At 40.8% G+C, this 13,309-nt stretch overlaps 1 protein-coding gene across 3 annotated transcripts in view; it reads right to left on the bottom strand.

Moving 5' to 3' along the window:
- Positions 1-13,309, bottom strand: part of LOC138392934 (serine/threonine-protein kinase MARK2-like) — a 44,032-nt gene that overhangs the window by 22,140 nt on the left and 8,583 nt on the right. The window contains exons 2-7 of one of the 3 annotated variants that reach the window (XM_069483852.1): positions 12,451-12,713; positions 9,494-9,752; positions 7,403-7,579; positions 1,549-1,669; positions 822-912; positions 330-509 (exon numbers count right to left, since the gene is read on the bottom strand). The gene's annotated coding sequence lies outside the window, so the exon portion shown is untranslated. Of the gene's footprint in view, positions 1-329; positions 510-821; positions 913-1,548; positions 1,670-4,739; positions 4,757-7,402; positions 7,580-9,493; positions 9,753-12,450; positions 12,714-13,309 lie in introns of those variants that run through there. The other 2 variants (XM_069483851.1, XM_069483853.1) reach the window with 2 other exon arrangements.

Raw genomic sequence — 13,309 nt, 5'->3', positions numbered from 1 at the left:
TTCAGACCTCTAGTTCCGGCTGCTCCATCTGGAACTTTCTCCCCTACATCCTCACGGAGCACCCTCCTCTGGGCTCTGGTTTAAACACCACACCTTGCTCTCTTGCAGCGCTTCTCACGCTCCCCTCCTGCAGGGCACCCCGTGTCCCTCACCTCTGTGTTCCCGGAGCCTGGCACGTAGTTACTTTGGGCTGAATGACCGCTGTGCGTGTGTGTCACACAATGTGTCAGTGCTCCTGTGGCCTCTACAGTCCTCCACTAAGCAACTGCCATTCCAGTGCAAGTCGTCCTGACTAAAGGCAGCGCCTTTGAACCAGCTGTAGGAATTACCTTTGCAGACTTGCCTTAACACCGCGTTTCCCAAAGGGTGCCCTGCACCAATTGCCTGGGGACACTGTCAGGCACAGCTTCCCCCTGCGCAGCTGTGGGGTGGGGCGGAGATCTGCATTTCCGTCCTCCTAGGTGATGCTGACACTGCCGGTTCACGGACTGCACTTTCAGTGGCAAAACCTGAAAACACAGGGGCAGCGTTTGGAAAATTTAACAGTTTTGGCCCTTTTAAATACTGAATGTCCGTAGCTAGCATGAAAACACTTCTAGGCGACAGGAAGGAAAAAGGCGCCCACGGCATGGGTTGGAGGACTGTGCAGGAGCAGAGGGGTCCACAGTGAAGGGACGGACACAGAGGCCACCCCTCTCCAAGTGCATCACCGACAACGATTCCCGTAAAGCCCCCACGGCTCCCGACAACTGCGGCACGTGCGCTGCTGGACGCAAGCGCAGCGTCACAGCCCTGCGGAGCGCGAGAGCTGAGCCACGCACCTGTCTGTCTGGAGCTTCATAAATGAGCTGGGTGCCATTAAGATTTGTCCTGCTTCTATTCCGGGGTGAGCAGCACCAGCTTGTCAAATACCTGGAAAAGAGGACAGGTTTCATTTCCTGTGTGCCCTGCAGTCACGCCTAGGCCAGGTGTCTGCTTCTCTCCTAGCAGTGAGAGCCAGGGGGAGAGACAAGAGGAAGGGAGCCTCCCCACCTGCCAGGTGGCTGGTGACATGAGAGGAAGGGTTGACCTTCACAAGAGGCCCCAGGAGTGATGACAAAGGCAGGCGGGCTCACGTCTGTGCACCGCGATGGGAGCTGTTCCACGGAGCGAAACGCAGGCCTCTGCCCCATTCCCAGTTAGAGAGAGCCTCACCTGCAGGCCCTGTGCACGGGGCAGCACGCAGAACTACAGCGCCCAGGGCCTCGCCCAGGTGTCGCTCTGCCACGACTGAGCCTGGGGAAGGCACCACCTACACTCTCCTTTCTCTCACAGAGATACCCTGCTCCTCACTGCTACCGTCTCAGAACAACCCCTCCCACCGCATGGCCCTATCTGGCTCCCTCTGTCTTGTCATACTCTTGCAGGCTCCACACGGACCACACGCACGGGTGTGTCATGACCTCAGTGCAGCCAAAGTTAAACCTCATAACGACAGATCTGAGCCCAGGACTCCCAAGTGCTCCGAGGCCCTCGCTGGCTCCTGAAGTCCATGGTGGCAGCACTTACCTGGGAACTATAGACCCCTTCTCTGCGAGGCTCCTGGTGAGCTCACCCGCTAAATCCCCTTGTCTAAGCTTCTTGGGCTGCTGGCTTCTATGGCCTCCCAGCCTGGCTCAGGGGCAGTCACCTGCTGGGCAGGTAAAGCTGTGGTTAGAGCTCCCCACTGACTTCTGATAAGTCCAGGAGGACTCCTCTAAGGGCCTGAGCCCTGGGCCGGTGTCTAATGTAATCTGAACTGATGGATGATTTTCCAAGAGGAAACCGGCCTGTCTCCCCTCCCTCCAACACCTCTGTGTTCTATCTACAGCAGCCTAGATTTCTTCATCTGCAAGATGGGCTTAAGCCTAATAATCGTGGCCAGGTGCTCGAGGCTCACGCCTGTAGTCCCAGTGCTTTGGGAGGCCGAGGCGGGAGGATCACATGAGACCAGGAATTTAAGAGCAGTCTGGACAATATGGTGAGACCCAGTCTCTACAAAAAAATTTAAAAATTATCCAGGCATCGTGGCACATGCCTATAGTCCCAGCTACTTGGGAGACTCAGGCTGGAGGATCACCGGAGCCCAGGAGTTTGAGGTTTCAGCGAGCTCTGATGATGCCACTGCATTCTAGCCCAGGCAACAGTGCCAGACCCTGTCTCAAAAAACAAGACAAAAACACAACTAATAATGCTTGCCAGGCCTGTTTCAAAGAGCTGTGGGATTCACGTGACGTGATTCGAGCAGCAGCACTTCCTCAACAGTGAATGAGAAACAGCCCTTGGGAGCCAGGGTGGGTTGTGGTGTCAGGTGAGACACAGTGGACTCAGGTATCACCTTCTGCCAGCGTGTGACTTCGAGAGGGAAGCAGCCTTACTCACTCTGACTCAGAGGCACTCACTGCACAGCAAACACATTCACAATAGGTTTCCTTCTGTTTTTCTTAAAACATGTATTCTTTGTCCTCTGTCTTTAGATGGAGGCAAAGTTATAGGCTATTTCCCACTTTCCTGTTAACTTATCAGCAAAGCGATAGTGCGAGCACTATGGTAAATGGCAACTGACAGTGGACATCGCTGTCAGGGAGACAACAGGGTGTGGTGCGGACTGTGGCAAAAGGGAGAGCACAGCTCTAAATAAAGAGGAAGCTGCTTCTTGTCTCCCCCTGATTTTGCAAATGCCGTATCTCCGGGAGTAGCTGCCTATTAGACAGGCAGATAGAATCTTCCAATTCTTAAGTGTTGGCAACAAATAAAAGTTGTTTCAAAGGCCTGAGTGAGCCAAATAAAACATATCTGTGGGCTGGATGCAGCTTCTCTAGTCCCTGATATATTCAAACTCAATCTGAGGTCAGGTAGGGAAACTGAGGCACAGAGCTGATCAGTGACCCAACTGAGGTCACAGAATTTGCAAGTTGCAAAGCCCTGTCTTTGTTTCTATGGTATGCTCCACAACGTACTGTGTGTTATTTTTAACTAGAAGCACATGTGTTTGTGTGAGTGTGTGGAAGCATGTCTGTATGCATCCCTGTGTGCCCGTTTGTCTGTGTCTGTGTCTGTGTGAAGGAAGAGGGGAGAAATTTTAAGGAACTGGCTCACACTGCTGTGGGGACTAATAAATCTAAACTCTGCAAAACAGGCCTACAGACTGGAGACCCAGGGAAGGATGGATGCTGCAGTTCAAGTCCAAAGGCAGCCTGGAAGCAGAATTCCTTCTTTCTAAGGGGACCCCCATCATTTTTCTCTTAAGGCCTTCAACTGATTGGATGAGGCCCACGCACACTGTGCAAGGCAATCTGCTTTACTCAAAGTCTACCTGTGATATGCAGATATAATAAGAAATACATACTTTGTTCTTCTGGCACAGAACTCCTGAAACTCCGTAATAGATTAAAAGAGTGCTTTTTGTTATTTATAACAAGGTCTTTTCAAACACACTTTAGTTTATGTTATTGAGGTAACTTTTGGAAAGCCCCTAAAAATGGGGGCTTTTGGTTGCCAAGGAAACCAACCATCCAGGTGGTGTGGCTCCAAGAGTCTACATGCCTGTTCCCTTCCTCCGTTTTGTGCATTGATTCACTCATTCAGTCATTAAATATTTATAGTGTCTTCTTTGTGTTGGGTGCAAGATTTTAGAGACCAACAGATGACCAAGAAATCGCATCATGGCCGTCTAGGAGGAAACGGCCAGAAGTAATTAAGGGAAAGGGAGAAACATAATCATTCAGCAGACAGGTACTGACACCTACTATATGTTAGCTCTGTTTTAGGCATGCAAATCAGAGATTTAAATAAGACACGGTTTCTGCTTGTGACGGCCTCACATTTTGATGATGGAGGGAGAAGAGTGAATCACTGTACGTAAACATGGCAACATGAACTGGATTTGGTAGAGGACTGTGGGCCCCAGAATAGGAGGTCTAAGAATTGGGGGGTTGGTTTGTATGCGTGGATGGCTGAGTGGTAGGATGGATGGGTAGATATGCGGATGGATGGGTGCTGGATAGATACTGGAAGTATAGACAGGTACATAGTATTTGGAAGGATGGTTGAATGAATGGTTATAAGGATGGATGGATGGATGGATGGACTGGTGGTTAGGTGAATAGCTATTAGCAGCTGTTTGGATGGATGCTTGGCTAGTTGGATGGATGGATGGGTGGATGGGTGGTTGGGAAATGTTGAGCCAATGTTACTCGTGATAGTAACTAAAGTAGCTCTTGCCAGATCTTCTTTACTAACAGACTCTTGCTTCTCCTTATAAATCATATTCCCAAAACTACAGAGAAATGAGAAACAAACAAAAGTCAAATACACTAAGAAGCAACATTTTATGTATTAGCAGATATTACCTATAACCTGGACATTTTTAATAAAATTAGGATCAAAAGAGTAAAAACAGAAATAGGATCAAAACAAACTAACAAAAATCAATACAAGGACAAAATAGGTTTTGAAGAATTACGGTTAAAATTTAGTCTCAAAGAAAAAAAAAAGCAATTAGTGGTTACAAGAAAGCAAAGATTACTAAAATATTTTCATTTTTAAGCCTGATCCAAAACAAATTAAAAGGCTATTCTTTTAGGGAAGCCAAGAAAAAACAGAGAAATATATTTTTGGTTTACTTTAAAAAGGTCAAAATCACAAAATATTCCCAAAGACATTTCAGCTTCAAATTGAAATTCCTTTTCATTCAATCACAACAAACATTTATGACATACCAAGCATTGCGCTGGGGACACAAAGGAAGTCCCTCAGGCAGTGAATTAGTGTAGTGTAACACTGTCCAAAAGACATAAAACATGAGCAACATGTAATTTCACATTTTCTATTAGCCACATTAAAAAAGGTACAAATAGCCGGGCACAGTGGCTCACATCTGTAATCCCAGCACTTTGGGAGGCCAAGGCGTGAGGATCACTTGAGGCCAGGAGTTTTGAGACCAGCCTGGCTAACACAGCAAGACCATGCGTGTCTCTAAAAAAAAAAATTTAAAAATTAGCCTGGCATGGTGGCACCCACCTGCAGTCCTAGCTACTTGGGAGGCTGAGGCAGGAGGATGATTTTAGCCCAGGAATTTGAGGTTACAGCTTATGATTATGTCACTGCACTCAGCCAGAGTAACAGAGCAAGACTGTCTCTTTTTTTTTTTTTGAGACAGAGTCTTGCTTTGTTGCCGTGGCCTAGCTCACAGCAACCTCAAACTCCTGGGCTTAAGCGATCCTACTGCCTCAGCCTCCCGAGTAGCTAGGACTACAGGCATGCGCCACCATGCCCGGCTAATTTTTTCTATATATATTTTAGTTGGCCAGATAATTTCTTTCTATTTTTAGTAGAGACGGGGGTCTCACTCTTGCTCAGGCTGGTCTCGAACTCCTGACCTCGAGCGATCCACCCGCCTCGGCCTCCCAGAGTGCTAGGATTATAGGCGTGAGCCACCGCGCCCGGCCTAAGACCATCTCTTTATAAAAAAAAAAAAACAACATAAAAATAAACAAGTGAAATTAATTTTAATTGTACATTTAATCTGAGCCAATATATATATCATACAAATACTGTCATTTCAACATGTGGCACTAACCACACTCCAAGTGCTTGATGTACACATATGGCTAGAGGCTGCCATAATGGACAATGCAAGCCTAGATAGAGGGTAAGAGATGGCAAGAGAAGTGCACGTAGCAGGAAAAAACTTAAAACCCAAATCATATGCTAACCTAAGGAACACAATGGAAATCTACATCATCGCTGTGGTAAGAGGGAAAAAGTTAAGAAGGTGTGAGGGAAGGTATTTTCAGAGTAAAATGACCAGAAAAAGTTGGCCAGAAAAAAAAGAGAAGGAGAATCTTAGGCAGAGGCAACTGAAGGCTAACGGCACAGAGAAATGAGAACTGAAAATATCTATGAAATTACAAGTAACATCAAATGGTCAGATGGAGGGAGAGGCTTGAGATGTTACTGAGGAGTTAGGCAAAGTCTACTATTGAAGGGTACTGGACACCTTAACAAAGAACTTGGGATGCTCAAACCACAACCAGTTAGAAAGCATAATGAGAGACCAAGATTGATATACGAGAACAAAATATATAAAAATACTTTGGAATAACTTAAAAAGCAATGTACAGACATATGAAGAAGCCTTTAAAAATATCTGAAAGGCACAAAGGTAGCCTTAAACAAAAAGACAAGCTAAGTTCTTTGACAGCAAAACTTATAAAGATGTCATCTGTCCCTAAATTAACATATAAGCTTAAAGAGATTCTAAAACAAAGGTTTAATTTTTTCTATTAGAGAAAACTGTTTAATGTTCATATAAAATATTAAACAAGTTGGAGACTAACCCCTCTAAATATCAAAACATACTTTTATGCCTCTATACATCTACAAGTGTAGTGCTGGTACATCAACAGAATAATGAAAAGAAGCCAGTGTAGGATAAAGAAGTCTTCCCAAATCAGTGGAATAAAGATGGACTATTAGATATTACGGCCTTCTGAAAAAAACTGAAAAGCTAAAACTGGATCTGTACCTCACAATAAAACCCCAAGATAAATTTTAAGTAAATCAAAGATTAAAATATAAAACAAGGGTTTATTCCCTTTATATATTTGGAATGCAGAAGACTGACTTACTATTAATATGAATCAATAACCAGAAGCCATAAAAGAAAAGACTGACTAAATTCAACTGTATAATAATACAACAGGAAAGTAGAACATAATGACTCAGAAAAGAAAATGTTCAAGGTCTTAACCCCACTGTTGGTAAGAGAAATGCAAATAAAAGTACACTAAGAGATCACTTCTCCATCAGATTAGCAAAAATTCAAAAGTCTGACAGCATACTACTTGTGAAACTTTAGGGGAACAGGCACTTTCATCTATTTCTGGAAAGGGTGAAAAACAGTAACCACTTTGGAAGGCATACTTAACAATACTGCAAACATGCATTAGCAATCATACGTTTAAGAATTTATCCTACAGATCCTACAGTTAAGCCTAGACATGTACAAAATAAGGACAGAACAACAATATGGAAAAATATCTAGGATATATGGCTATTTTAGAGTATACATAGTGTGCTACATAATGGTATATTACCTTTTGTATAAGAAAAGGGGAGGATAAGAAGGCTGTATATATATTTGTATTTGCATAGAGAAACACTGGAAGGATACTCAAGGATGACTATAAGTGGTTTCTTACAGGGTACACTCAGGGTAAACTTCTTAAGGTGTATTTAATTTTTTAAAATATATCAATGTTCAAAACTTAGAACATAAAATGGGTAAGAGAAAACACCCTTACAACTCTGTGATGGATTGCTCTCCAAAAACTAAACAATTTGAATTATACAAATTCAGTAACACAAATGTTAAACTTACCTAGATGCTACAGCCCAACCTGTCAGACCAAATCTTTCATAATCTCCTCCATAAATATCACGGACCAGCTTGTCAGCTTGGGTGCTGTCACCTTTGGATGCCATTTCAAGAGCCTCTTCAAAACTTTCACAGCCAGTCAATAAACTGCATAAACCCAGAAAGGTACCCCCTCCAAGGCTAAAGAAAAGAAAGAAACTTGCTAAGTTGCATTTACACACTGTGTTTTCTCCAAAGTAAAAGGGTAGATCATTCATTTATTCAATAAACACACAGAAAAAAACATACTACTAATGCTAAGTGCTAAATTAATCACATAATGAACAAAGGCAAGAAAAACTGTTTGGTAAAATCAAACTTGTCAGATCAAATACACCAAAGGAAAAAAAAAATCACTTGATGGAAACATGAGGACAGGAGGGACCTTTTAAATACCTTCCAAAGCCTTCACCCAATACCTTACACTTTGTAGTTGCTAAAATGTATTTGTGTGAATTAAAAGGAATAAATGTTAAAAATTAGTACCATATGAGTTAAAATCAGAAAATCTGTAATTTTAAATGGCTTCCGGGAAATGATTTTGTGAAAGGCTTAGTCACTTGGCCTGACATGGCTGAAATAAATTCAATGCGATGCACTAATGTTTAACATGACCTTGACATAAATACGAGAAAATTTATATCCAGTTGTTCATCTTGTTATGACAGAAATTTACCTGGTTCTATTCTTCATTCGGATATGTTCATAAAATGAAATTATGTCTTTCTAATTCCTAAACTCAAAACCTTTGCTCACTTGCCTCACCTAAACTGCTAGCAGGTTCTATCCCTGAATCACTGCTGGATTTAGTTAACAGACTAGTCTGTCTCTTAGAGTTAACTGAAATAGGTAATACTTGTGTGTAATTCTTTGGCATAGAGTTACAATGGAGGTGGACTTTTAATCACCATAAAAATAAAGTACTATTTAAGTATCCTTTAAACAGAAGTACTACTTTAAAATTGAAATGATTTTATTTTACAAATCAATCTGAAGCATCCCAAAATCTTTCTTCCTTATTAATTCAACAGAAGTCTCCACCTCTCCTTGCAAGTTTATAAAGTACATAAAAGACTCACAAGGAAAAGTTTTAAACCTTTTCACATTTATATTTTAGTTACTACAGAAAATTTTATGTGCTATTTGGGAACATTAACATTAAATTCATCCTGTAAGAATTACAGTATCACCCAATACTGCAGTTTAAGTGCAGATCTATTCAGCACATGGCAAGCTTTAGGCTTAAATATATCTATTAATAGGTGAAAGACCTCGTTCTCTACCAAACATAGAAAAAATTAGCTGGGCATGGTGGCCCATGCCTGCAGTCCCAGCCTCTTGGGAGGCTGAGGCAGGAGGATTGCTTGAGCCCAGGAGTTTGCTGCAGTGAGCTATGTGACACCACTGCACTCTACCCGGGGCTACGGAGCAAGACTCTGTCTCAAAAAGTGTAATATAAGGAAAGAAGAAAAATGTTTTGGAAAATTAAAAAACAAATTATAAACAGATACTATAGTTTTGAAAGCAGAACACTGTCGCTTCCAAGTAAATGCTCTTCCGTTAAATTCTGGAAAAACTGTTGTTGGAATCTTTCTAGATAAAAACTCACTCTTACAATTACGGAAATTTTTCTGGACAGCTAAAAATATATACAGAAAAAAATTAGCCAGGCATGGTGGCGCATGCCTGTAGTCCCAGCTACTCGGGAGGCTGAGGCAGTAGGATCGCTTAAGCCCAGGAGTTTGAGGTTGCTGTGAGCTAGGCTGACACCACGGCACTCTAGTCTGGGCAACAGAGTGAGACACTGCCTCAAAAAAAAAAAAAAAATTATGGAAATTTTGATGCTAACTGATGACCAATAATAAGCATTTAGTTAGTTTGAGTCTTTACATACACATCTTATAAAAAGATATTATCTGCAACATTTTAACTCACATCTACATTTTTTGCTACTGCACAAATACATGTTATTTTCCTTGGAAATTAGCATTATTAATTTCATAACTTCTGTGTATAAAATAATGTGAATGCTGCAATAAGGCCAAACGTTACTACCTTGTCCCAGTCACTCATTTATAGCTGTCTTTGGAACGGACTGCTAAAATACTGACTCCGGAGTGGAGCCAATATTCACTACCAGCAGCGGATAGGGATCGTCTAGGTTAAAAGGCATCTTTTGGCATCACTCAGGTTCTGAGGCATTAGCAAAATAATAGCACTCTGCTTGTCCATTGAAACTGACAGAATCTATACACAGCAAGCCCTTTACAAGGCAGTCAAGTTCATCCAGTTTGTGCAGGTGGAGGTTTCCAATCTGTTAAAAAACATTTAAGAAAAAGGACAGCATTCAAAATACTTGACTCAACTGTACTATATAATTTTCACGTAAGTTACAAAATTTAAAAATCATCTATAATCCCCACATTTTTACTTGTTTTGTTTCATACCAAAATCTCTTACAGATTTCATTTAGTTCACTGGTTCTCAGTGAGGGTGCTATCACCTCTAGGGGCATTTTAGCTTTCAAACAACAAGGAGGGAAGGATCAAAATGGTATTTAGTGGGCAGGGATTTGAGATGCCAGACTTCGGTAATGGGTGAGAGAGTTCTGCAAAACAGACAATTATCCCATTTCTGCATTATCTTTGAGGGTTCTGCCAAACATTTTTGTAGTGACAGTGAGAAAATTTGTTTATAATTATCTGAGCCTAAGAACAAAGTAACTTATCTACCTCTATGTATAAACACAAAGTACTCTTCACATGGTTTTAATATATACTAAATTTGCTAGGAATTCAACCACCATACAACCCAAGAGAATACTGTGCTTTTTACCATTTAGAATTTTACCAAATGTGTGCCACGAGCAGCAATCCCACCAGCAGTATCTGATTTTCCAATAAAATATACATCAATCTGGCATTTGTAGCTTTGGTATTCATGAATCTATGTAAAGGTGCAAACATCTAACTGTTTCATTATATCCTCTGAGTATGAGCATACCAGTAAATCAACCTATTGGTATGTAAACACCTTAATATCCTGCCTTTATATTATACTTTGCTTGTTTGAAATTATTAAATTCTTTTCAGGTTAATAAATGGTGTATTATAAAATATTTCTTATAAAGATTTCAGTTTAGATATCACTTCCTCTAGGAAGCTCTTCAATTCTCTATGAGTTGTCAGGTACCACTCTGTGTTCCTATGACACCTTTTTTTCATTGGAATAGTATTCATTATAATGCACGGTACTTGTACTTATAATTTACTTATCTGTGTGATCTAGAATATCATACTCTTTGAGAGCTAAGTCAGTGTCTTAATCCCAGCTGTGTTCTTCCAGTGTTTAGCACAATACCTGACATGTGCTAGATGCTCAAATATTTGCCTAATAACTATCAACAAAAAGAATTTACAGAACTTCATCATTAGAAAATACTGTTACATATTTTAAAAAATTAGAAGCACATTTGGATACCAGTATCTTCAATGGCCAGATGAAAGCTGGCTTCCAGGCAAGAAAACTGGCAGTCTCATGTCCAAACTGGTCTCAAATTCATGAAATTTGTGTTCAAATTGCTCAAATTAAATACAAAGCAACAGTATCCATCAAAACCAATAACATTCAAATAAAAATTGCATTTTTAAACTACCCGAAATTATAAAGGGCTCACTTACGTGAACAGTGATTACTTATATTCTATTAACAGAATTTTCTTAAATGACTTTCAGGATTTATATTTTCAAGGAAAACAAATTTTAGTAGCTTCAAATACCAACTTTGAATCTTTACTCTAATGGAAAAGACCAGAAGCTTGGCAAACCCCTAACAGCACATAACTGAAACCAATACTCACAGTCCTCTTTCCATATTCAAATCACCCCTTTTGAGACAGGAACATGGTAGGGTTGATGGTTTAAAACCAGAAAAAAAAGGGATAACAGGGATTTTCATTCAGGTATCTAGTAACCAAAAGACACTGGCTTCCAAATTTGGAGTTTGGGAAGGAGATAGCCCTGGAAAAAAATGACCATATAAATAATATTCAACTGGGCCTGGTGGCACATGCCTGTTGTCCCAGCTACTTGGGAGGCTGAGGTGGGAGGATCACTATCAAAGAGTTCTAATATAGCCGGGGCAGAATAGTGAGACCTCATCTATCTCTCCTTCTCCCTTTCTCTCTATCTAATTAATAAATAGATAAATAAATAAGTAAAACGATGCAAACATAGGATGACACTAGGGAAAATAATTCGAAGTCAATTCACATCTGGCTTTATACACTGCTAAATTCACTGAAATCTCCCTTTTAGGCCATGCATGGTGGCTCACGCCTGTAATCCTAGCACTCTGGGAGGCCCACGAGGGAAGATCACTTAAGTCAGGAGACCAGCCTGAGCCAGAGCGAAATCTCCGTCTCTACTAAAAATAGAAAGAAATTAGCCAGGTGTGGTGGTGCATGCCTGTAGTCCCAGCTAGTCAGGAGGCTGAGGTGGGAAGATCGCTTGAGCCCAGGAATTTGAGGTCGCCATAAGCTAGGCTGACAACACGGCACTCTAGCCTGGGCAACAGAGCGAGACTGTGTCTCAAAAACAAACAAACAAAAAACAAAAACAAAAACACAAAACAAAAACAAACAAAAATAAAAACAACAAACAAACAAAAAAAACCCAACCCTTTTGTTGTAGTTTTGTAGCATAGCCCTAAACTTAGCAGGTTTTACCAAATATTATATGCAATAACATGACCAAATCTGGGCAATTTTTAGTCATCCCATAAAGATGTTTAAAATACCCTAAATGAACACTTCCTCTGCATCTGCAGAGGCATCCTAACAATATGCTAGATGGAAACCTATCCTCATATTTAAAAACTTGAACACAATGGGTGTTAATTTTTGGTTTTGAGTAACAGATACCTACTGTGTGAAAATCTTTTTCAAACTTGTAAGCACCACCTGCTGCAGCGCATAGCACTCTTTGTAATGTTGAGAAGTTTTTATCGCTTACCATTTGGATAAAAGTAGGTAGGTCCTGGGTTGGAAATCTGATAAAGTGCAAGTTCCCTCTTTGGCCAAAAAGTGTTAAATCCTTAAGTTCAAGGTGTACATCCCGAATGCCAGTGGATCCATATGCTACATTAGAAGTCAAATATTTCTGAATAACTTTTTAAGTTCTCAACTTCTTGTTCTTCCTCTGCTGTGGTATCAATAGACTCAAAATATGAGAGCTTTACCAGAGTTCCCCCAATGTCCATGCCAAACCATGGAAAGCTGTGAATTAAAAACATGTATTTACTGATTTTAGAATGCAAATTAGGAACTAATTAGCCATAAATTTCATTTACCTAAACAATGCATTCAGTCAATAATATCTACTGGACAAGACACATCTTCTATGTGCAACTCACCTTTTCCCCTTCAAAGTTTTATTTGTATGTTTTCTAAAAATGTGTAAGATAGGATGCTTAGAGATGGCCAGGCCCTTTTAATTCCTAGTCTGGTAGGCACTCCTTTTCATTTATTAAATACCTATCATGTGCCCCAGGGAATGGGAAACATTTGGACCAACTTTGCTTCAATAAATAGGTCATCACCTAGGGCTTGAAAATCTTTGTTTCTATAAAGACTTTAATAAAATTGGCCTATAATCACTTCAAGTAACCTAAGGGAAAAGTTCCTCCTTAAAAAGAAATCTTTTTCTTTGCTCATTAAGTATATTAAAGTTTCTTTGGTATATCTGGCTAATGAAATTAGCTGTTAATAATGTTGAAGGTAAGTCTACTCAGGGACAAGCACATTCTAGCAGACAGTGTCTTTTGGGTTTGGAAATTGGCACTCTCTCACTAAACTGGGCTATATGACTTTGG

The sequence above is a fragment of the Eulemur rufifrons genome, chromosome 10 (genome assembly GCF_041146395.1).
Source record: "Eulemur rufifrons isolate Redbay chromosome 10, OSU_ERuf_1, whole genome shotgun sequence".
Taxonomy (NCBI): Eukaryota; Metazoa; Chordata; class Mammalia; order Primates; family Lemuridae; genus Eulemur; species Eulemur rufifrons.
The sequence above is the reverse complement of the archived record's forward strand: the minus strand, read 5'-3'. Positions and strand labels throughout refer to the sequence as shown.